At 43.9% G+C, this 26,223-nt stretch overlaps 1 long non-coding RNA gene across 2 annotated transcripts in view; it reads left to right on the top strand.

Moving 5' to 3' along the window:
* The first annotated feature begins 526 nt into the window (after positions 1–526).
* Positions 527–26,223, top strand: part of LOC142071143 (uncharacterized) — a 42,465-nt gene continuing 16,768 nt past the window's right edge. Inside the window, exons 1-5 of one of the 2 annotated variants that reach the window (XR_012667145.1) lie at positions 527–912; positions 1,306–1,406; positions 4,024–4,240; positions 21,310–21,408; positions 22,455–22,650. This is a non-coding gene — a long non-coding RNA (uncharacterized LOC142071143). Of the gene's footprint in view, positions 913–1,305; positions 1,407–4,023; positions 4,241–21,309; positions 21,409–22,454; positions 22,651–26,223 lie in introns of those variants that run through there. The other variant, XR_012667144.1, reaches the window with a different exon arrangement.

The raw sequence follows: 26,223 nt of genomic DNA, 5'->3' as shown, positions 1-26,223 counted from the left end.
TGTAAGGTATTTACCATCCTGATTTTACAGAGGTGATTCTTTTACTTTTTCTTCAATTAAAATTCTTCTTTTAAGAACCTGATTTCTTTTTCATTGTTCTTAAGATCCAAGGGTTTGAGTCTGTGTTCACCTATGCAAATTGGTGAGGATTTTTATCAAGCCTTCCCTAGGAAAGGGGGTGTAGGGTTTGGGGAGGATTTTGAGGAGAAAGACGTTTCCAAGAGGGCTCTTTCGCTGTTATATATTTGTTAGATGCTTGGTGGTGGCAGCAATAAAGTCCAAGGGCACAAGGTAAAATAGTTTGTACCTTGGGGAAGTTTTAACCTAAGCTGGTAAAAATAAGCGTAGGGGGTTTTCATGCAGGTCCCCACATCTGTACCCTAGAGTTCAGAGTGGGGAGGAGCCCTGACAAGTGTCTACTCCTTAATCTTGCCTTTGAGCTGAAGCCAGGAGGCAGCTGTAATTTTTGTACTCTTTTGAAAGTCTGTGGCTCAGAATACAGAGTGAGGTTTTTGTACAGGCTGTCTATGGCTTTCTAACGCTGTGCCATCCCAATAAGCGCAATAATAGATAGCGCTGTCGTTAGGGTTTATTCCATTTACTCTTAGGGTAGAGATGGGCTGGTCAGGGTTATTTTCACCATCAAACTTCTTATCGGAGTCTTTGTCAAATTGAACTTTTTCAGGTGAGATGTACAGAATCCGCTCTGGAGCTTCACCAGGTCTGTGTCGGTACCAATGTATAACAGCACTCCTGAAGTTCTGAATGCCAGAAGCCTCACAGACTATACGTGCAGTTTTCTTTTCTGCTCTGGTAACGGACAACCGAGCTTGTCTCAGACGTATTTGTGCACATCCGTCTAGAAAGAGAGCAAGAAAAGAAAACATGAAATTAACATGAATCTGGAGCATGGTGAGTTGTGACTCAGTAATGTACAACTGTGTAGAAAAGGGTAAAAAAGAAACGTACAGGACAAAACCAAAGCCAGAATAACAACGTGGAGCAGCAACATTTTACAAGTTTTGCTTGGATCTGCATCTATGAGAAATGTGACAGTTATGCTGGGGTGGAAGGAAACATACATTTGGGGACCGGAAGTGACTCATTTAGTTAACATGCAATGAGGTTTTGTTGGCTGCCTGTGTTAATTTAAAGTAAGGTAGAGTTATGGCTTAAACTCACCAGACTTTACTTTTATCAGAGAGCATTATCTGGGAAGAAGAAAATTCTTCAGCTATCTTTAGACCAGTGAAGATTGTATCATAGAAATCTTTTTTTTCTTCTCTTTTCTTGTTTATACCACAGTGGTTCCCAGAGGCCTCCGAGTGGATGGTGCCCCCATTGTGTGAGGTACTATACATAGAAATATATGGAGTGACTGTCCCAAAGATCTTCAGTCTAAAAGGGTATGTCTACACTGCAGCTGGGAGTGGTAGTGGGGCTCGATCTCGCACACTAAAAATAGCAGTGTTTGGTCTGAGCTCGGGGGCTAGCCTGAGTCATAACATCCATGCTGGTATTTTTAGCACACTGGCTCAAGCCCAGTAGGACAAGTCTGTCTACCCAGAGGTGGGAGTGTCTGCCAGTTGCAGTGCAGACACTCTCACTGGTTTTGGGGAAAAGAAACACTAACATATACACTATATATGCAATGTTTAAAGCCAGTTTCTCTGCTGGTATCAACTGGCACAGCTCCATTGGTTTGTTTTTGTTTTTTAAATGAGGTTTCAACCATTTGTACCAGCACATAGTTTGGTACATAATGTTTAAATATAGCATTTCCCTCTTCCCTCCTCAGCCAGAGTCGTCATTTCCTGGCAGATTTCTTGTAGGAGTTGCAGCAGGAGTGGATCTTGAGGGATTTGAAGGAGAAGAGGCTAATGGTTTAGGGGTGTGTGTGTGTGTGTACCAAGATGTTTGTGGTCAGGGATGCAGTCTTTTTATTTGTTTGTACAGTGCCCTGTGGATCACATCTGTTATTGGGGTTCCTAGCTATGACTGTAACTAATACAAAGATGAAGGGATAGGTAGAGCCATGTTGATGGCACACTGAAGACTAATTTTCTTGGGGGTTATTTTCTTTCCCTGTTGAAGATGGGAGGTGCTGTGTTGAGTGGTGCTGTTGCCAGTTAGGGTGACCAGATAGCAAGTGTGAAAAATCAGAACAGGTGAAGGGTAATAGTCCCGTATATAAGACAAAGCCCCGAATATCAGGACTGTCCCTATTAAATCGGGGCATCTGGCCAGTAGAGCATTCAAACTGTTCTGAAGATACTAAGCACTTCCCATGATCTTGCTCTCGCTGAGTTTTCCAGATGTTGAAGTAGTGGAATATCGCTTCCTTCTTCAGTGTGATACTTTCCCTCTGTTACATGAATTGAGTCTTGTAAAGTGGCTACTATATCTGTATGCTAATACTCTCTACTGAGATAGAATGGACCTGTTCTTGTATATTTGCAGTCAGTTTTGTCCTAGTTCTGAAAAAGGGCCAATTCAACACTAAGATGTTCTTGTTGAATTAATTTACGAACCTCATTTGTTCTTAAACCCTTCTTTGTTTCCTTGTGATCAGAGCTCATTCAACCATGATATCTTTTCTACATTGTGGCTCCATTAGTTTTCTTATGTCTTTCTAGCTTTATTCAGCAAGCAATGCTTCCACCTCTGCCCTTCTTTCAAGTGTCTGCAATCACATGCTTTTCCCACGGGTACTAAGAATCCTACTCCATTTATCCTCACTGATCTAGCAACTCAGCTTAGACTATAAAAACACTGGGGCAGGGACTGGATCCCTTATTCTGTGAAGTTCCCTGAACATTCATGCTAAGATTGAAATTATACAGCATAATATCAGTTCAAGCAGAGTGTGGCCTGCTGTCACACGATGTGTTTTCTGCTGAACAGGCATCAGAGACTCCCTTAGGGGAGGATCTGTTAATCGAGATTCTCTGTATCTTAGTAAGGAGGAGAGGATGGAAGATGATAAATACAGGGAGGATATGATGAGAAACAGCCAAATGAAAGAGTCCAATTCAATTACATCACAAAATGGAAGACAGCTAAAAAGTGACAATTTTTAAAGTTCTTATATACAAATGGTACAAGTTTAAATACTAAGGTGGAGGAACTAGACTGCCTCATATTAAATGAGGATATTGATATAATAGGCATCATAGAAACCTGGTGGAATGAGGATAATCAATAGGACTCAGTAATACCAGCGTACAAACTATATCAGAAGGACAGAATAGGTCATGCTCGTGGGGGAGTGGCACTATATGTGAAAGCAAGTGTAGAGTCAAATGAAGTAAAAATCTTACCTATTCAATGTTCAGCAGCAGTCAAAAAAGCTAACAAATGTTGGGAATCATTAGGAAAGGGATAGATTATAAGACAGAAAATATCATATTGCCTCCATATAAATCCATTGTACGCCCACATCTTGAAAACAGTTTACAGATATGATTACCCCATCTCAAAAAAGATATATTGGAATTGGAAAAGTAACAGAAAAGGGCAACAAAAATGTTTGGGGTGTAGAATAGCTTCCATATGAAGAGCAATTAATAAGACTGGGACTTTTCAGCTTGGAAAAGAGGTGACTAAGGTGGGCTACGATAGAGGTCTAAAGATCATGACTGGTGTGGAGAAAGTAAATAAGGAAGTGTTATTTACACTCAAAAGGCTGTGGCTCAGAATGCAGAGTGGGGTTTTGTAGAGGCTGTCAACAATTTACTAATGCTGTGGGACCCCCCCCCCCCCAGTAGGCACAATAGTAAGTAGCAATGTCACTGGAGGTTATTTTGTTTATGATCAGGGTACAGGTAGACTGGACAGTCTTTTCAGTATTAAACTTTCCTTTTACTGAGTCTCTGTCAAAGACAAACTGTGTTGAGATGAACAGAATCTGCTCTGGAGCTGCACCGGGCCTCTATACCAGTGAATAGGATCCTTGTCAAAATCCCCAGATACAGAAGCACGGCAGTCAATTCATATGGCATTACTTTCTTCTCTTCCCATCAGGTTGGGTCTGATGCACTTGGGAGGAGCCATCTGTGGAGAAACAATGAAAAAATATCAACATAAAACTGACATCATGTGAAGGCTCTCCAGCTGCTGCTGTCATGGGCCTACAGATGTGGAGAGCAGTGTGAGCAACACACAAGAGCAGACCGTAGCCAGAACACAAGTCTTCAGCAGCAACATTTTTGCTGCTCTTGTTAGACTCCAGCCAAAGAAGGTAAATGCTGATTTTTAATGGTTAGGTAGGACGAGGAAGGTACATATAACTAACCTCCAGTTAAACGGAACTGGCTGTAGAAGACTTATTTCAAGGTGTTGTAGAGTTACTGCTGCTCAGTATGACAACTTTGACCTTGGGTGAGTTTCAGCCCTAGCACTGGCATGAAACAGATTGCTTGGGTGTGTTTCATGATCCTTTAACGAACCATGACGGATCAGTGTTGATGATTATTACTCTTGTTTATTACACCCTAAGGTACTACGCAGGATCTGGCCCCTGGGGTGAAAACAAAGAGGCAAAGTTCTGCCTCAGTCTGCTGACAGTCTAAAAAAAGGAGTGACCTTCCAAGCTTGTGGGGAAATGGAAGAGTCAAAACAAATAACCGTTTTTCCCCATGTCCTTGTTTATGCACAAATATTCTGGGTTTTGTTTTCTCCTCACTCATCTCCAAGGCATTGTGTTGTGGGCAGTTGGGGAAAAAGAGTGTGGAGAAGAAACACAGTTGATGGTGCAATTAAACTGTTGTTGTCTTTCCCTGTGAAGCTGCTGAGCCACCACAGAAAGAGAAAGAGAGACAGAGTGCCCTCAGATCCCACAGATGCCAGTGGAAGTTGATGGTGTTCACAATGTTTCCAGAGACACTGAGCATCTGGCAGAATTGAGCTGTAGTGTATTTTTCAGTCTTAAATTCTTCAGTGTTTCTCCCTGTGACGTTACACTCCATATGTTTGAGTGTGAATATAATGTAACTGGAATATGCTTTATGCAAAAGGTCTCTTGTAACATATCATTACAAATCTTGTAATCTACTGAGCATGTTCATCCTATTTGTATGAATGTATCATTCTTATATCTGAAGCTAGAAATATGAAGTAATAGTCTGAAGTCCTATTGTAATTATGCAAAGTGTGGGCCATTAATGGTGGCTTGGAATCTTGATGTCTCCCATTAACTAGGACAATTGATTGTAAATGGCTCTGTTTACTTGCAGGCCTTCCTGCTTTCATGAGAGGCCAGAAAGAGGAGGCTTGGGGTTTCACAGGACATGTCACCATGTCACCTGGTCCTGGAATCCATCTTAAACCTGGTGCTTTTCCATTTAGAAGGAGGGGTGGGGACCCAGAGAGACAGAAGATTCCCGCCTTATGCCAAAGCTATAAAAGGGGCTGGAACAGAACAAAGAAGGTGGCCAGTCATGAGAAATCCCCTGGTTACCACTTGAGCTGGAACTAACAAGAACTGTACCAGGGGAAAGGATTGGGCCCAGACTAAGGAGGAGCCTAGTCTGTGAAAGAAGCTTATTGGAACATCTTTGAGGGTCACCTTTACCTGTGTTCAGTTTCTTCATGTATTAGGCTTAGACTTGCGTGTCTTGTTTTATTTTGCTTGGTAACTTACTTTGTTCTGTCAGTTATTATTTGAAACTGCTTAAATCCTACTTTTTATACTTTTGTTTATTAATTAACCCAGAGTAAGTGATTAATACCTGGGGGAGCAAACAGCTGTGCATATCTCTCTCTCAGTGTTCCGGAGGGTGAACAATTTATGAGTTTACCCTGTATAAGCTTTATACAGAGTAAAATGGATTTATTTGGGGTTTCGATCCCATTGGGAGCTGAGTGTCTGGGTGCTGGAGATAGGTAACTTGCTGAGCAGTTTTTGGTTAAAGTCTGCAGCTGTGGGGGCGTGGAGCAGACCTGGGTCTGTGTTGCAGCAAGCTAGCATGTCTGGCTCAACAAGGCAGGGTTCTGGAATCCCAATCTGGCAGTGGAAAACGGGCTCAGAAGTGATTCCAGCACATTGGCTGACAGTCCCAAGGTGATCTTTGTGACCGAACCCATCGCACTCCCTACTTAATTGTGATAGCGTGGCCATTTTATATCTCACTACTCATAACAGACCTAACATCTCTGTGCTAATGTCCTCTACTGAAATAGGATGGCCTGCTCCTGTACACTTAACCCTGGTCTATAGTACAAACTTATGTTAGGATAACTACATCACTCAGGTGTAGAAAATCCATGATCCTGAGTAGCAGTTATACTGACCTAACTCCCGGTATAGACAGCATTATGTTGATGGCAGGGGGAAGGGGGGCTTCTACCGTTGACATAGCTACCATGTCTCAGGGAGGCAGAGTATCTACGCTGACAGAAGAATCTTTCTTGTTAACATAAATAGTGTCTTCACTAAGCACTACAGCAGCGCTGTAAATGTAGACAAGTCCTTAGCTTCACCCCAACTCTTAATTTACAAGCAACTTCATTAATTTTTCATTATTAGTTTTTGTTGGCTTGCACTGAGGACTAATCCAAGGCAGAGAACTCCATCTATTTGAACTGAAGAAGAACTCGGTTTCGCTCTCCCCTTTAGTGATCAGAAAGCCATCAACAAGGTGATGTTCTGTATATTTCAAGAGCCCTTTTTTGTAAACAGACAATTCATTTCTCTGTTAAACACCAGAATAAAGTAGCATAATCCCACACAAAGGAATTCATTTATCTGTATAGGGCCTATGCCACATAGTTGGGCAAATCTGGAATCATCCACTAGAGGGTCGTGTGCATTAACGCATGCACACACCTACACAGTCTCCAGTTAATTGCTTTTAACGTTCTACACTATGGCACTATTAGCTTACATTTATACCGTTATACCCTGATCCAGTCTGTCATGCTTTTACCATCTCCCCTCGTTCAAATTTCTGTCAAAATGCACTCTTCCTGCAGGCCTTCAAAACCTAATTACTCTATTCTGTGTGTGTGTTCTGTGTGTGTGCATGTGAGAGAGAGAAATATATATATAATGCCTGACCATATGGCAGAGAGTAGAAAAGAAGTAACTAAATAGATTTTAAAAAAGCAAAAAAAAAAAAAAGCGTGATGAAGATGTGTCCAGATTCATGTCACATGACTGCAGTCCTTGTTTTCCTTCCTTCATTATCCATCCACGCATTAATCCACGTTTCTCCTCTCAGTTTTGGGTATCAGCTCTGTGGGGCAGGGACTTTGATCATTTATTTGCTTGTAAGGTGCATTCACATGTGTGGCTAGATAGAAATATCTGCTCCAGGAGAGTGTAACTTTTATAGTACATCTCATCTAACAAACCGGTATTGCAGACTAAATATGAAACCGTTCTTTAGAACTGAATTTTGTGGTTTTATGAGCAGGCATCTCTGGACTAACAAGCTCTTTGCAGGTCAAATGCTAATTAAAGAGCTCAAATCTTTTTCCTGTTTCTGCTCTGCTAATGTCAAAATGTGTTGTAACATTGCTAGTCTAGTTTTGTGTGCTCTGGAATATGTAGCTCTCCTGTGCAGCTACGTGGTCTTATTGTTTGGCAGAGACAGGTGGGATCTTATTGTTTGCAAAACTTGTGAGAGCAACAGTCCTGTTGGTTTGATCTCTTCTTGCAGAACCCAGTAAGGTGTTTCTGTGTCTGGTTCCATCGTAAGAAGCAGGATGAGGAGATAGCTGTGGTTTCATACATTTGAAAGACTGTTTTTGAGAATACAAAGTAGGTTTTTGTACAGAATGTGAATGGTTTTTTGATGCTGTGTGATCCCAAGTGGCACAGTAATAGGTGGCTGCATCACTCTTGGTTGTTTTCTTTACTGTCAGGGTGCAGGTCGACTCGGAGAGCTGCTTATCTGCCTCAAACTTTCCCTTCTCAGAATCCTGGTCAAAGACGGGTTTTCCTGATGAAAGATAGAGAATCCGTTCCAGAGCTGCATCAGGTCTCTGCCGATACCAGTGTATATAAGCAGTACTAAGGGTTATGCCAGAAACATGACAGTCAATTCGTGCAGTTCTATCTTCTGCTTTGGTGATGGATAGTTGAGATTGTACCAGGACTTGGGCCTCTCCATCTGCAGAGAAAAGAGACAGATGCCATTTAATCTGAAATTGAATGAACATGGAGGATCTCCGATTATTGCTCAGTAATGTGCCTGCATGGAGAAGGCTAGGGTGGAAAAAAGCAACTTACAAGACCAAACTACTGAAGCAACAAGATAAACTTGCAGTAGTAACATTCTCACTAAGTTATGATGAACTCGCTACTGAGGAACAAAGGAATATGAATATGTGATCTCAGAAGAAGGGAGGAGTCACTTGAGCAGAGGAGGTGACAGGCAGATCTGAAGATGAGAAATGTCCAGTGACGACGAGCTATTTCAAAGCAATATAGATTTGTGTTTTCCCTCTATAAAAGTTCATAAGGCTGGACTTTAAGATAGGAACCTCTCCTAAGCTGCCCCAGTTTCCCCCATGCTATCCTACAACTCTTCTCTGACTGCTCCCTTGTTTAGAACTTTTTCAAAAAGAGAGTGAGATTTTTATAACAATAGTTACAGGTACTGAGATTCTCTGGACTTGTTTGTGTTGGGGAAAAAATCAACAGATTTGATCAAGGAATAATGCTCTCAGCATGAAAAAGCCAACTAATAACTTTTTTTTCACCAAGCAGTATTGAAAATAGATCACTAAGGGTCTGATGCCAAGTCCATTGAAGTCAATGGGAAGTTCTTCAATTGATTTCAATGAGCTTTGGAATAAGTCCCAGTTCCTAGGGAGAACTTACTCAGGAATTTTTCATCCTGTCTTAACTGGGAGTCCTATCAAGTTTATAGATCTGACAGAATTGTTGTCAAGGAAAAGAAATCAGTACTCTCTTAAATAAACACATTTTCCTTGCACTTAATTTGACTCTTGTGTCATCCAAACTCAGAGTTGCCTCAAGGATTAACTCTTTGTTTTCACCTAAATCAGTAGATTCCCATTGTTTCATAAGGGGTTCATATGCTGTTGGTGAATTCTGTTGCTATATACACCCTGTGAGTTTCCCTTTGGTTATCTGTTGGTGTCTATTCCCCTCACTCCACAAAGGTATGTAACTTTTATTGGGTGACCTTCATCTCTGTGGAGAGAGCCAGAACAAGGTCCTTACTCTGTTTTAACCCCACTTAAGCCCTATTTTGAGGGTTTAAGTGAGAAAGGAGTGCTACATAAGCCTCATCCTTGCCCCTCTGCAAAGGGCTGAATTGAACCCATTAAACATTACAACGAACTATTCTATCTGACAGGTTTCAGAGTAGCAGCTGTGTTAGTCTGTATTCGCAAAAAGAGAAGGAGTACTTGTGGGACCTTAGAGATTAACAAATTTATCTGAGCATAAGCTTTTGTTCTATCTGAGAACTCCTTAAAATCTGTAACATTTTGACTGTACTTTGCAGACTATCCACAGAAACATAGCAACAAATATGATACAATTATACCACATTTCCAAAGCATAAAAGCATAGTGATTAAGTGTATAGATGGAGTGCTACCTGCACTGCCCCTGTTTATTTGGGGGGGAGGGAACGTACCCCCCCAACACAAACTTCTTTGAACAGACCTAGCTGGGGAAAAGAAGTTGGGGCCAGATCCGTAAAGGAATTTAGGAGCCTGAACTTGGTCACCTTGAGAAACTTGGCCTGAATTCCAAGGATTTAAAAATCATAGTTTGTACACAGGCAGCCATTTTCTAATCATGAGACCAGGAATGATCTCACAAAGAGGGCTGTACTGGATGTGGATGAGTGCGGACGTTTAAATGAGACTGAAAGCCTCCCACTGGAATTCTTGATGATGATGAAAATTGTCTGAGCCGTGCCTTGTTAATTAAGGGTTAACTTACCTCTGACTCTTACGGGGATGTACAAGGGAGAGGAAGGTTTTAATTTGAGTAAGTTGACTCACATTAATTAACTCATTGACTGAAGTGGGTTTATTCAGGAGAGATGGTTGTTTTCAAAATTGACTCCTCAGGTAGTCTGATAATGCTCAATCTTCCTCTAGCTCAGTTACTAGAATTGAATTTTTTCTTATTTCTATGTAATGCATTTGCTATGCACTTATATTCATACACGTTTATATCCTGTTCAATGGCCGTTATAGAATTTTATCCCCACAGGGTTCTCTGATTTTATTTTTGCCTTTTAGTTTATATAGAAACATGCAGTTGTAGGATGGAAACACCGTAATGAATTATGTAAATATACAATATTCCCAGTCAAATAATCTTGCCTCTGAAGAATCCACATCAGTATTTATATATTAAATTAAAACTTGGAAAATATGGGCCCCATCCTGCTCTCATTTATGTCAATGACAAAGCTATTACCAACTTTCATAGGAGCATGCTGAGGCTGTAAGGGTCAAATCCAGCCCTCTCTTTGGCATCTGAAGAGAGCCCCTTTACAAAGTAGTAGTTCAGTTCCACTGCAAAAGGCTGAGTGACAATCTGGGGTGGGAGGGTGCGCGCATGTGTGCTTGCCTGATCAAAAGCCCATTGAAGTGGCTGGGAGTTCTTCCATTGACTTCATGGGGCTCTGGACGAAATCTGACAAGGCCTATCCTGCAAGGTGCTGAGCACCTTCATCTCCCATTACGGGCAACAGGAACTCACAAGGCCAGGGCCTTAATGCTTTAAATCCCACCAAAGTAAAAAGCACATCCCATTCCTAACACTAAAGTGGGAAAAGATTCTTCTGAGTGTACTTGGGGTGTTTTTGTTGTTGTTGCTTACAGAAAAGCTAATTGCAATAATGGTGAAGTAATTGGAATCCAAACCTGCTAGATGTTTAAACAGCAATTTGTTGGTTTCCTGTCTTGATGGTGAAGCAGCTGAAAAGCGACACATCCTGTTTTGTTACAAAGGATGTTTGTGGTTATGTGGGTGGAAAAAATGTGCTGTATGAACTTATTTGTGAAAATACAAGATATCTTGAGAATAACAAGGGATTAATGGTTCAGTATTTAATTCAGCGATTAAATGTCCTTGTCCCTGGCTTTATACATATCAAATGGGTTTGTCTCCCTTCACCATTTGCTCCATGCTACAGAAGGGAGCACATTCTGAAAAAAGATTAGCAGCTTAGATATCTCAAGTCTATTTATGTCCAGGTCCGTGTTCCAAATCTTGCTACAGCGCTTTGAAAATTCTGTTTTTCTGAGGAATGTATTAGGAGAACTTTGCATTGAGAACTGGATCATAATTTTTTAAATATATATTATTGCCACTGTAATGATCAAGAGAGTAGAAAGAAAAAATACCCAACTGAAGTATGAAATCTTAAGTCTTTCTTAGTTACTATATTGTGTACATAAATCTACTAAAAATAAAAAACTGAACACTTTGCTCATACAGAGCTTATCCTGTAAAGCACTAGGTAACCCTGGAAGTGCTAAGGTCTCCCAACTCTTATTAATTTCTATAGAAGATGAATTCACCCACTATCTTTAGAAATTGCTTAGGATCTTGCAGAATAGATCCCCTTTCATTTTGAAGATCTCAGAGTGCTTTAATCGGTCTTCCTTACTGATGTGGAGGATGGAGTGAACAATACATTTAAAACATTTGCATATGATCCACAACTGGGTTGAATTGCAGCCATCAGTGAGGACAGAGAAAATATGCAAAACTTAGAAAATCAAGAAAACTTCCTGACTCTCAGTCAGGCTTTGGAATCATCTCCCAAAGAACATGATGGAAGCCCCATTTTGGAGATCTTTACAAATTATTTTCTAGTGTTTTTTGTCTAGTCTATTTTTAACGAACAATCCTGCATTGGCAGAAAGATGGACTGGATGCTGGACTCCATTTCTAATCTTTATGATTTTATGAACTTTAACCACATAGTAATGAATTCTTTGGAAATAAATATGTAAGTACCACACTTCTGTAAATGTCCCAGGTTCATGATTTGTTGTGGACCAAATGGTTTCCTTAACATACATGCCAAGAACTTGAATGGATATTAATCTATATTGGACATTCAGAACAGTGTCTGTAAGTGACATTCACATGTATGTCTCTCTAAACTATATGTGGTGATTTAGTACCATTTACAATCCATTGATATTAACAGGGTCCCCATACATCAATCAATATAATATCCAATTTAATTTGCTTATTTGTAGTGATAATTAAAGATTCTGTCAAAGCTGTTTGATGGTGAAATGAGGTACCAGAGGACATAAGTCTGAGCCAAAGCCTCAGGACAGGCTGGAATTCCAGGAACCTAGGATAGGGTCCATTACAACAGAGTAGAAATTAAACACATGGCTAGAGGGAGGTACTGTACTTCTGTGAATGTACTTCTGTACTCCCAGAATGGCTCCTCAAGGCCACTCCTAGCGGGGCACAACTAAATGGACTAAGTTGTAGTGGGAGCAAAACTAGCCACTAGCTGACCCCCAGCACTATGGAGGCACAGAGATGGCATCCAGCCACCTTTGTCACCAAGCTCAGTCTTGCACTGAGTGCAGTGCAGATGGATGTGAGCATCGGGCCCTTTTCCATGGGAAGGAAGCTCCGCAAGATTTCCTGTGCCCTTCTCATATTTAGAATGAAGAACTTGTAAGCTACAAAGAATTTAGCTGCTGCTCTTGTCTTAACTCCTTGAGCATGGCACAGAGGTACGCTGAGAGGAACCTAGTTAGTTATTTTATGTGCGGCCATTGAAACTGAGTAGAAAACTCCGGTATTCTGTGTACACTACAGCTCCAGCCATGGATATGTGCTGAAAATTCCCAATGGAGATGCAAACTCCTGTTTTGTTCCAAATTAGAAAATGTCTTTCCCTCACCTTCCCTATTCACTTTGCTCCCGCCTCCAGATATTTATTGTCCCCATCCCATTCTCCCTCATTCTCTCACTCCCCAGTGTCTCTGGTCTCTGGCTTTGTGAAGTCAAATGGGTAGTGACTGTTCAATCACCTCTTCTGCCTTTAGAGATGGAGTCAGCACTGGTAGGCAGTCAGCTTTGTGCGACCCACTAGGTAAACTCTCTCTTCACTGGCTGAGGCAAATCCCTACACAACTTGGGCTGGCCACACAGGAGTTCACACTGGCCGTGGTTTGTGGGACTGAGGTTATGCCTGTTCTGTAGGCTGGTGTGCCTGGGTGAGGGCAGGGCTCAGCCTGTTCTGTGGCAGTAGTAATAAGAAAGTTGAGCCCCACACACAGAGCTGTGGTGGTTTTTGGGCAGGGTTGCAGGAAGCTTGTGGCACTGTGTAAAATCCCACGTGGCACAGTAATAGCGGCCACTGTCTGTCTCTTCCAGCTTATGCACGAACAAGATGCAGGTGCTTTGTCTCCCATAGGCTAAGAATTTCTCCTTGGGGAAGGCTGCCTCTCGCTTTAACTCTGACCCAGAGAGAGTGAGGTACAGCAGCCTCTGTGGGGCCTCTCCAGCTGCGGCTCGGTACCAGTGGATGTAGGTAGAGTCTGATCCACCAAACACTTTGCAAGTGAATTTGGCAGAGCTGCCTTGAAGTGGCTGCTTTGTGAGAGAGATCTGCTCCTGCTCCAGGTGAATGGCGCACAGAACAGCTGGAAGGCAAAAAGAGAGAAAGCAGTCATGAGGAGATAGCACCTAGACACATTTCCCTCTTCAGAGAGCAGTAACATGCACATGGTCTTGCAACCTGTAAGTTCTTGAGGAAGGCACATGGGCTTAATTATCCATTGCTTTGCAGTTTGTGCAGCCATTTATGTAAATGTGAGGGCAAAATGGGTAAAGTCTCTCTCTAGTGAGTTAAGAATCAATTTCTGTTTACACCTGGGGAAAGATGGTGTGAACAATTACACAAGGTACAGGCAGTGAAGAATCAGACCCTTTATCTGTGAGAAACCATCCAGGATTATGAGTCCCGATTTCCCCATTTCCGTACACCAGATTTATTTCAGTGCAATGCTACCGGTTTGATTGGGATTGCCCCAGCATTAAAATTGTGTTATTGCACTGGAGATTCAGGCACAAGTTGCTGTGTATATATATATATATATATATATATGTATGTGTGTGTGTGTGTGTGTATATATATATATATAGTTAACAATAAATAAGAGAGAATAAAACAATTAACTATAGCTAACGTGTCCAGTAAACTTACGAGGGAAGAAGCAAGCAAAGAGGGCTGCCAGACATCTCACCATCTCTCCGTAGCTTGCAGCAGCTTTTCAGGAAGGAAAGTTATCGAAGTTAATGGTGCTCAATTTTATCAAAAGAAAAATACTGTTACCCAGTCCTGACTGAAGAAAGCAAGAAATGAAGTTGTTGCTTCTGTTTTTACTGTTTTGGCTAGTTTCCTGTTGGGTTGGGGGTGAGGAGAAGGAGGGAGAGTGAGTGAGTGAGTGTGTGAGAGAGAGCCACTAACCATTTTAGGTTCTTAGGTCCAGATCCTAATTCAGTGAAAAGGATGATTTCAGTGGAAGTTAGGAGATTAAATACCTCTGAGAATTTTGGCCTTAGTGCATTCTCCTCCCATGGAAAAAGACATCCATGTAGTGAATTGTACTGCACGCTCCCACCATTAATGCTCTGTGGTTAAGGCACTAAACCAGGACTCAGGAGGTCTGAACTCAATTCACAGCAATGCAAAAAACTCAATGTATGACCACAGGCAAGTTACTAAGAGCCTGATTTTCAGAGGTGCAGCGTACCCGCTGCTTCTGTCGCGTTCTGCTGGAGGGAAAAGTGCTCAGCTCTTCTTGGAAATCTGACCCATAGGTCTCATTTTACAGATGGAGGACAGAAGATTATCGTTTCCTTTTATGTCTTGTCTATTTAGACTGTAACCTCTTTGCGGCTCTCGCTGTGGTCTAGAGCATCTAGCATAGTGGGACCTCTCTCTTTCAGCTGGGGCCTGTAGGCCCCAAATCATGAAAATATCAATTTTACTATTATAGTGGAAACACCAAAGGCCCTAATTAGGATTAGGGTCCCACTGTCCTAGGTGGTGTTCAGATGTGCAAAAGGCATGGCTCCTGCCCCAAACAATTTACCATCGAATAAGAAAGTTATATCCCTCTCCCTCCATCCTTCATGTGGAATCAAATAAACCTGAATACATCATTTGTAAAATTCTTAGAGCAGGGAGTATTTTCATCACATGATTATACAGTTCCGAGCACAAAGAGGTCTCCATCAGTTTGGGTGCTACCTCAATAGAAATAATATTACTGTATTTGCATTTAAAAAATGTAACTAGATAAAAAATGTCCTGCTGCAATTAAAAGAAACAACTGCAAGCACTTGGGTGTTCAACAGATACATATGCAAAGAAAGAAGCAAAGAAAGCTTCATAGAAACTGGGAGATGCAAAAAGCAGGCCCTACTCTGATGGCCTCAGTGCTGTCAGAGTCCACATTACTCTGTTCAGTGCTCAGATACCATGGTGATGGACATTTTAGGAATGCCTTACTCAGACAAACAGCTACCTAAATAGATTAGATCAAAAATAGCTACAATATAGAAAGATCACTGAATTACCAATGTAACATAAAGTGGATGTGCAGCCAACCTGCTCACTAGGAATTTGATAACTGGCAAGGAAGCTCCCCGCGACTTCCTGGAAATGTCAATGCCCTTCCCTTGTTTGGTTTGAAGAGCTTGAAAGTGGTCAGGAATTGTACTGCTTCTCTTGCATTAATCCATTGAGGGCTTCTCTGGGTGTGTATAACATGCAGTAAAGTTAGTTCTGTTACGTTTCGTTGTCTACCCTCGACCACTGCTGCCATGGCCAGAGAATTCCTGTGTGTACTAGTGCAGAGATCCTCAACCTTTTTTTTTTTTTCCCTGAGGTGCCCCCCCCCCCAATGCTATAAAAACTTCACGGGCCTCTTGTGCCACAACAACTAGGTTTCTGCATATAAAAGCCAGAATCGGCATTAGGGGGTAGCCAGCAGTGCAATTGCCTGGGGCTTTATGCCTCAGAGGCCCCCAGGAAGCTAAGTTTCTCACGCTTTGGCTTCGGTCCCAGGTGGAAGGGGTCGGAGCCCCGGGCTTCAGCCCCAGGTGGTGGGACTTCAGCTTTCTGTCCTGGGCCCCAGCGAGTCTAACACTGGCCCTGCTTTGCCAACCCCCTGAAACCAACTTGCGGCCCCCCCAGGGGTCCCTGGACCACTGGTTGAGAACCACTGTACTAGTGCACTCACCATTGCTGAGTGTGGAACAGGGGCAAAACTGGTTCTAAAGCCTTGTCTGTGTTAGTGTAATGTCATGTCCCTGAGTGGGTTGTCAGAATCAGGGACTGAAAGCATGAGCTCAAAGAGCCAGCAATGTTAGCCAAGGCTGTAGCAGGCTATTCAGTCTCTTTCTGTTGCCCAACCATGGCTAGCGGGAGATAAGAGCATCACACTGAGGGGGTTCAATCAGCACATCTCCGTACCTTTGTCTACCATTGTTCACTTGGCCAGCAACATTGCAGATCCAGGGATGGTGACAGCGGTAGGAGAGAGAGAGCACAGTGGATGAAGGTGTTTGTACCCTGCATGATTCAGACCTGGTTTGAATAGGGTTAAACAGTGAGATAGCAAAAACTCCTGCACCCTGGTTAATGCTCCAGTTATTGCTAAAAATTCTCAGTGGACATGCATTCAGTGACTTGCTCATGTGAGCAAACTAGAAATTCTTTTCCCCCTCATCTTCCCCATTCACTTACCCCAAATCCTCTGCAGCCTTTTATCCTTCCCAGCCTGTTGTGTCTTACTATCTCCCCCCAAACCCTCATCATTCTCAAGTCACCTCTCTTGTGATGTGATTATTCAACAATTGCTTGGTCTGCCTTTAGAGATGGAGCCAGTATTGCTAGACAGACATTGGGGAAGTTGGCCCAGTGCCACTCGCTAGGTAAGCCCCTCCTCCCACTTCCTGGGATGAATGGGCATCAGTGTGTGTGGGTGGAGCTGGGGCAGGAGTCATTGGCTAGGCGGTGTGTGTGGGAGAGGCTGTCTGCCCTAGAGAGTGGGCTGAGGGTGGGGCTTGGTGAGCTCTGCTGCAGCAGTAATGTGAGAGCTGAGCCCAGCCCCCCAGGACGTGGGGGGGATGTGGTTTTGTTGTTTTGTGCAGGGCTGCAGGAGGTTTGTGGCACTGTGTATAATCCCATGCGGCACAGTAATAGTGACCGCTGTCTGCCTTTTCCAGCTTATACACCATCAGTCTGCAGCTGTTTTGGCTTTGAAAATAGGCAGTGAGCTTCTTATTGGAGAAGCCGGTCTCCCATCTTGGGTTAGAGTCTGAGTAAGAAAGGTACAGCAGCCTCTGTGGTGCCCCTCCAGCTGGGGCTCGGTACCAGTGGATATAGGTAGATTCCGACACGCCAGACACTTTGCAGGTGAATTGAGCAATGATGCCCACATATGGCTGCTTTGTGATGGAGTTTGGTACCTGCTCCAGGTGTATAGCCAATAGCACAACTGGAAGGCAAAAGGAGGGTAAGGAGCAATGAGAAGACAGCAGCTAGAAATAATCCACCTAGATGGAGTAGTAATATCTATCCCAGTGGGCTGAAGGGACACTGGGGTTGCTTCTCTGCTGCCTTTCACCTTGTACGTTCATTTACAAGTGTGCATAGTGAGGGTAATGGGTGTAAATTTCTGCTACAGGTGTGAGTGAGAGGACAATTCTGATCTCGGAATCTTTTCTCTCCCAGGCACAGATGCCAATGACTGCACAAGGTGCAGGGCGGTGGAGAACTGCGGCCCTGGTCTGTGGATAATCTGTAAAGCTCCATGCACACTCAGGGGTGCTGAGACTCCAGTCTTAATTCATTGGTTTCACTAGGGTTGCCCTGGAATAAAACTGTTGTAGCTCTGGGGATCCAAGTCCACAAAGCTACATATTTAACTAACAATAAATGATAAACAGAACTGAGTTCAGCGAACTTACATGGCAAGAGGCAAGCGAAGAGAATTTGCAGAAACCCCACCATGTCTCCTGAAATTGCTCTGGCTCCTGAGGAGAAATAAAAGCACAAGAAGTTAATGCTACTCACTCTTGAGTGACAAATACTCAAATGCTGAAAGAAAAAGATGGGAGCAGGCTGCCCAGTCCTGAGCAGAAGAGATGAGGTGCTGTCGTTCTCACTGTTTCAAAGAGTTTCCAATTTTATTTAAGAGTGTGAGAGGGGACACGTGTCAGCCCAGTGTGTGAGCCACTAACCAAAAACACACTCCTCATTGCATTCTCTTCACCCTGTAATAGAGAACTACACAGTCAAACATCTTGATTAGTTGAAGCATACAAACTTTAAATAGTTAATGTTAAAAGAATTCTTAGTCAGTAAAACTGGAAGGGCCAAACCATGTCTTTCTCTCAGAAACTCCACACCAGATCCCTCCATCGCAACAGGCAGGAGGTGCTGTCACTGGAAATAAAACACAAACTCATCCCTTCTTGGGAACATCACTGCCTGCTCACATGCTTCCTCCTTCCCTTTTGTTTTTTTAAATGAAATGTAAGACAAAGGTCATGTTAAATTCCCATCATTAAAGATCCCATGGAACCTTTTATAAGAGAAGGAGCCTATGCCCAACGTTCAAAGTATTTATGTGCCTAACTCCAATTGATTTCAATTGGTGTTAGACACCCGTATATCTGGAAGATGTGAGCCCTAGTGTCTTTGTCAAATTCCAATTTGAGTACTTCCATTCCGCTCACCTCAACTTCCCCCTGGAGTTTCAGTTGGATATGGTGTAATCCTCACTTCCTCTCCAAGGTCTCGTGTAGGCTCATTAAATTTCACCCCTGAGACAGCTGCATTACAATATAGATAGGCTTGGAAGGATTCGATTTTAACTGGTAAATGGAGGTAAATGTTGATTTCAGTGTATGTGTGTGTGTATATATATATATATATATATATATACACACACACACACACACACCCCACAAACAGTATTTCCATTAATGATAATCAATTTACAGATAGATAAAGTAAGAGAAGTGCTGCTTGAGAACGTCTTAGTTTATTTTAAGAATATTTACTTTTATATTTTGACATGCGATGTCGACAAGATGTACCTTAACAGTTATAAAGCTTTAACATTTTGAATCTGAACTTCTACTGTCACTAAATAATTGTCTGACTCCCCCATAATTTCCTGCAGCTGTAAAAATTAAATTGATAAAATTGCTGAAAAATAAACATTGATATTAGCTGTCACAATTACAAACAAATAAAAATTGAATTATTCCAAGCCTAAATCTAGGATGAAGTGAGTCCTGGATGTAGTGTATATATATCAATTTAGTAAAGGTACACCACCCAATTGAAACACACTTTGCCATCTGAAGATGCTGTGCCTACTATTGGCGCAGAGCAGTCCCTCCTCTGGGAAATCCATTCACAGGAGCTCAAGGAGAGGCTGTCCCTCTAAAGATGCCCTTGCTGACTTTCTTGCACATTATTCATTTTGGGGGGGAGGGGGAAACTATATGGAAACAGCTATGGGGCCCACCTGTCCCCAGGCTGAGAGGGGCTTCCCAAGGTTCATTATAGGAGAGGCAGGGCCATTTGATTGGAGTCCCATCTCCCTAGCAGTCCTCCCCTCAGCTCCCTGGCAGTGCCATTCTATTGAACTCTGGGAGGCAAAAAGGTGGGTTATACACAAAATGGCACAGGCTGGAGCTAACTTGAAATCAGACACTATTCTGCATTTCCCTTGCCCTGATAAAAGAGCCAGGATTATAGAAGAGAGAGAGAGAGAGAACTTGCTTATTCGGGTTGTTGCTACCCTTTCTTAATTCTCTCCTTCCTTTTCCTTTTTTCCCTTCCCCCGACATATGATGCTAGACAACTAAGGCTGTGTGTAAACTATGTTGCTGAATACTGACTTATGAAGAGTGCTTTATATGGGAGAGTCAGTTTGTGTTATATGTTTTGTGGAACTAAAAGGGTCACTATTGGACAGATGTGAGCCAATATTTGGGGGTCAGCTACTGGGTAAAAAGTGGGGAGGAGGGAGATTTTTACATACTCTAATGTGAATAAAATGAGAACAGTTTTGTTTGTGATTAAAAGCATTCTTTTGCACTGCTTGCAACTCAAACATTGCAGCTTGGGGCCAGGGCACGTAAACCAAGAAGTGAAACTAAGTAATTTGTGTTCCTTGTCCAAGTGGAAACAAACAGAAAAAGTAAATCTAAGAAAACTGGGAGCATAAATTGGGTTTATGGCTGCTTTGCATCGCCAAAGTAGTGTGACGCTCTCTGAGCCGCAGAGTGAATTGGGCAGTAGATTTAAACATTGCTTTCATTATTGTGAAATGATGATTTGAGTTAGTTTTTACCTACTTCAAATAAATAGCAGACTGTTTTTTTCCCTGACAGTGCCCCTCAAACCAAATCAGCTGTATGCTGCTAGTTTAGTTATTCATTGCAGAATTGCTAAGGGGAGAGAGTATGGTTTGATTTCTGGTGTATGTTTTAATATGCACGTGTTTCCCAAGGTGATTTGCTATAACATGTGATACTCCATGTGCATTGAGTAACATACCTTTATTTTTCTGCAGGTCTAAATAGCCAGTTACTGTACATGCAACAAATTCAAGCTTCTGCTACCCTCTCGTGGTGATAAAGGAGTAAAACTCTTGGGAATCAGTTTGAATAGGCTAGTACTGAAATATGAAGAGAGGTGGTTTCTCTAACTGTAGCTAACAATTTTCTGTAATGTTACATTATATCAATCACTCTTTCTTTAGTGATTTTTTAAAAGACATAGATGAAGTGATTTTTTTTTTTAGTGCACATTCATGCCAGGAAAGTACATGAAGAATGAAGTTTGTAACTCCAATGTTGGGAAAGTGCTGTACCCAGGATAGAGGAGATCCTATTATGAAATATGCACAGACCGCTATAGGCCAAATGCTGATTGTATTTACAAAGGTGTAAGACCACGGCTGGCTCTGGCATTGCCTGTATGTAACTGGTGTCAGAATTTGGCATAATTCTAATGAGCTGGTGATTGTACTATACATCCAACAGTAATATTCCTGTAGCTGACATTATTTTCTAGGGCAGATTCTGCCCTTCATTACAGCACATGTTCATCCCCATTGAGTTCAAGACAATGATGTAATTTTGAGTAGAATTTGATCCACTGTTCTATTCATCTGTAAACCACCTTGATTACAGGATGTATGCCAGCATCTCCTTCCTGATCTCTAATGGTGGTGGTGGTAGGTTGTTATAAAATATATATGCGTCTTGAAAACCTGTTAACCTCCTCTTCTACAGGGTGACTTACCTCTGCAGAGTACTGGCATTCTATCTACTCCTGTAGGTACGATATACACAAATGAACATGGAGCTGAAGCTTGCACTGACATACTCAAGGTTAGTCTGTGGCTATGTCTACACTACAAAATTAGGTCGAATTTATAGAAGTCATTTTTGTAGAAAGCGGTTTTATACAGTTGATTGTGTGTGTCCCCACACAAGTGCTCGAAGTGCATGTAGTCGGCGGAGTGTGTCCACAGTACCGAGGCAACCGTCGACTTCCGGAGCGTTGCACTGTGGGTAGCTATCCCACAGTTCCCGCAGTCTCCGCCACCCATTTGAATTCTGGGTAGAAATCCCAGTGCCTGATGGGACTAAAACATTGTCGCGGGTGGTTCTGGGTACATATCGTCAGGCCCCCGTTCCCTCCCTCCCTCCGTGAAAGCAAGGGCAGACAATCGTTTCGCGCCTTTTTTCTTGAGTTACCTGTGCAGACGCCATACCACGGCAAGCCTGGAGCCCGCTCAGCTAACCGTCACTGTATGTCTCCTGGGTGCTGGCAGACGTGGTACGGCATTGCTACACAGCAGCAGTTCATTGCCTTTTGGCAGCAGACAGTGCAGTATGACTGGTAGCCGTCATCGACATAGTCCTGGGTGCTCTTTTAATCGGGCACCTGGGCAAACACGGGAGTGACTCATCCAGGTCATTTCCCTTTTAAGTTTTGTCTCGTGGCGATTCTGTCCTAGCGGCAGCGCGCTGTCTTTTAACCTCCAGCCAGCAGAAGATGATGGCTAGTCGTCATACTGCACCTTCTTCTGCCGAGCACCCAGGAGATGATGACGGTCGTACTGCACTGCTAGCGGTCGTACTGCACAGTCTGCAGCCAGCAAGATGTATAAAGATAGATGAAGTGGCTCAAAACAAGAAATAGACCAGATTTGTTTTGTATTCATTTTCTCCTCCCTCCCTCTTTGAAATCAACAGCCTGCTAAACACAGTTTTGAGTTCTATCCTTGAGGGGGCCATTCAGTTTCTCGCAAAGCCACCCCCTTTGTTGATTTTAATTCCCTGTAAGCCAACCCTGTAAGCCATGTCATCAGTCACCCCTCCCTCTGTCACGGCAACAGCAGACAATCGTTCCGCGCCTTTTTTCTGTGCAGACGCCATACCATAGCAAGCATGGAGGCCGCTCAGATCACTTTGGCAATTAGGAGCATATTAAACACCACGTGCATTATCCAGCAGTATCTGCAGCACCAGAACCTGGCAAAGCGATACTGGGCGAGTAGGCAACATCAGCGCGGTAACGTGAGTGATGAGGACATGGACACAGACTTCTCTCAAAGCAGGGGCCCTGGCAATGTGGGCATCATGGTGCTAATGGGGCAGGTTCATGGGGTGGAACGCCAATTCTGGGCTCGGGAAACAAGCACAGACTGGTGGGACCACATAGTGTTGCAGGTCTGGGACGATTCCCAGTGGTTGCGAAACTTTCGCATGCGTAAAGGCACTTTCACGGAACTTTGTGACTTGCTTTCCCCTGCCCTGAGGTGCAAGAATACCAAGATGAGAGCAGCCCTCACAGTTGAGAAGTGAGTGGCAATAGCCCTGTGGAAGCTTGCAACGCCAGACAGCTACCGTTCACTCGGGAATCAATTTGGAGTGGGCAGATCTATTGTGGGGGCTGCTGTGATGCAAGTAGCCCACACAATCAAAGATCTGCTGATATCAAGGGTAGTGACCCTGGGAAATGTGCAGGTCATAGTGGATGGCTTTGCTGCAATGGGATTCCCTAACTGTGGTGGGGCCATAGATGGAACCCATATCCCTATCTTGGCACCGGAGCACCAAGCCGCCGAGTACATAAACCGCAAGGGGTACTTTTCAATAGTGCTGCAAGCACTGGTGGATCACAAGGGACGTTTCACCAACATCAACGTGGGATGGCCGGGAAAGGTACATGACGCTCTCATCTTCAGGGACTCTGGTCTGTTTCAAAAGCTGCAGGAAGGGACTTTATTCCCAGACCAGAAAATAACTGTTGGGGACGTTGAAATGCCTAAATGTATCCTTGGGGACCCAGCCTACCCCTTAATGCCCTGGCTCATGAAGCCATACATAGGCAGCCTGGATAGTAGTCAGGAGCTGTTCAGTTACAGGCTGAGCAAGTGCAGAATGGTGGTAGAATGTGCATTTGGACATTTAAAAGCATGTTGGCATGGTTTACTGACTCGGTTAGACCTCAGCGAAACCAATATTATCACTGTTATTACTGCTTGCTATGTGCTCTATAATATCTGTGAGAGTAAGGGGGAGACGTTTATGGCAGGGTGGGAGGTTGAGGCAAATCGCCTGGCTGCTGGTTACACGCAGCCAGACACCAGGGCGGTTAGAAGAGCACAGGAGGGCGCAGTGCACATCAGAGAAGCTTTGAAAACCAGTTTCATGACTGGACAGGCTGCGGTATGAAAGTTCTGTTTGTTTCTCCTTGATGAAACCCCCTCCCCTTGGTTCAGTCTACTTCCCTGTAAGCCAACCGCCCTCCCCTCCTCCCTTCGATCACCGCTGTCAGAGGCAATAAAGTCATTGTTGCTTCACATTCATGCATTCTTTATTCATTCATCACACAAATAGGGGGATAACAACCAAGGTAGCCCAGGAGGGGTGGTGGAGGAGAGAAGCACCAGGAGGGGTGGTGGTGGAGGAGGGAAGGACAAGGCCACACAGCACTTTAAAACTTATTGAAGGCCAGCCTTCTGTTGCTTGGGCAATCCCTGGGGTAGGTTTAGTTGTGTTTAGTCCCTATAATCACATGGGTCTGTTGTGGTGGTGTCTTTCTATTCCATGCAACAATTTGGCTTTATGTAAGTGGACAGTTGCCCCCTTACTCACAGTCAGCGGGGGTGTTTTAGTTGCTAGCTCCCAATACTAAAAAGGGGGAAGGGTCGATGGGGAATCAGGACCCTGAGACTGCCAGTCCCCAGGAACAATGGAGAGAGGCCAATGCCAGCCTGAATGACAGGGTAGGCAGGCTAATCAGGGAGTCAGGAGGCCAGAGAGGTCCTGTCCTCTGTGTGAGCTGGATTTGCCTGGATCAGACAGAGTGGGCCTAAGCTAAGCTGGGGAGCAGAGCTGTGCCAGATCCAGAGCGACCAGAAAAGCAGCCCAGAGAGAACAGACCCTGTCCTGGGAGCAGAGCTGCAGCCCCAAGGCCAGAGGCACAGCCCAGAGAGAGCAGACTTGCCCTGGGAGGAGAGCTGGAGCAACCAGAGCCAGAGGGGCCAGAAAAGCAGCCCAGGAAGCAGGTCAGTGCTGGGAGCAGAGTCACAAAAGCAGCCTGGGAGCAGAGCTGTAGCAACCAAGGACAGAGGGGCCAAATAAGCAGCCAGGGATCTGGAGGCAGAGCAGCAGTGCAGCGACAGAGTGATGGAGCTGGAGCTGGGGCTGGATCAGTCCGGAGCTCGGTGGGGTGAGCAGCTGGGGAGAGCAAGAGGGACCCCGGGCAGTGGACCCAGCACAGGGAGACACCTCAGCCAAAAGGCTGTGCAGGCCAGGCTTGGATCGTAACCCCGACAGGGTGGGGGCGACACTGGGAAGAAGGGTCCTACCACTTAGAGCCTGAGAGCGTGTGGCCACCACCAGAGCAAGTGTCCAACCCACAGCATCCCTGCAGCACAGCCAGGGCCTGAGAAGAAGGCCTGGGACTTACAAGGAACAGACTGTGAACTGCCCTGACATTCCAGAGACACTGTTTGTGATGTTCCCTGCCACAGAGCAGGTTGATGTGTTTCTTTTAACCTTTCCCATTTTTCCTTATTCTTTTTAAAATTAATTGTTAATTAAATAACTTGCATTTGCTTTAACTTGCATGCAATGGTCAGATAAGTGCCCAGGGCAGAGAGAGTACCCTGGAGTGGGGACACCCTAGCCCCTGTCTTAGGTGACCACAGCAAGGTTGGGGGTTGAGCCCCCCAGGAATCCTGGGCGCAGCCTTATTGGGGTTACGAGGACTCTGCCAGACAGGAGAGTGGAAGGGGAGCCCTTGAGGGCAGGGAGGCCACTGGGTAAAGGAAGTGGGAGCAAAGACTCAGACCCTTTCACTAGCCCACTTCACCGGGGTAGTGCAGAAGCCAGGAAAGTTCCCCACAATAGTGGGACTATTCCCCTGCTTACATTTACTTATTAAGTAACATCTTCCTGTCATCCATGATTGATTGCTCTAAGCAAGTACTGCTGGATAATCAAATCAACATTGATACTGGTGTTTTTTTAAATACAAATAATTTTGTTCTTGAGCTTTTGATGAACTTAACCAGTAAAAAGCTAAACCAGTCTCAAAGTGCGTGGTGTAAATAGCTGAATTGTGTGCAGTGGTAGTGTGAGGGCCAAGGAATCTGGTTCAAACACTGGGGAAGCAGGTGAACCAGGGAGGGGGAGTGGTGTTGCACCTGTGACTCCCCCTACCTGTGCTGGGAGGAGCGGGAAGCTAGCAGAACGAGCAGCCAAGGCCTACTCCCTCACCAGCCACATTTGATTAAGTAAAAGGCACTGTAATGACACTATCCTCTACTTATTTGGGCCCTGATCCAGCCAGGTACTGTAGCACATGCCCATCTTTAAGCACAGGAACAGTCCCTTTTGATTTCAGTACTTAAAGATTAGCACTTCAGTCAAGCAATCAATGTCTCTGAACTGGAAGCTGTGGAACCCTATTTAGCACAGGTCTGTGTCCTGAACAGTTTACCCTCCCCCACCTCAGAGCTGATCTCTGGGGAGAGGAGGGAAAGCAAATGGACATCAAATTTATTTACAAAAATTAAAGTAAAGGTAAGGGCTGAAGACCAGATACAAATATACACTGTACTAGGTAGCTGTATCTTAGACTATATGTTACTCCCCTGCCAGTTATACTTTCAAGCCCACCTGGTG

Source organism: Caretta caretta, chromosome 2, assembly GCF_965140235.1.
Source record: "Caretta caretta isolate rCarCar2 chromosome 2, rCarCar1.hap1, whole genome shotgun sequence".
Taxonomy (NCBI): Eukaryota; Metazoa; Chordata; order Testudines; family Cheloniidae; genus Caretta; species Caretta caretta.
Note: the sequence above shows the minus strand (reverse complement) of the source record. Positions and strands in the feature narration are given on the sequence as shown.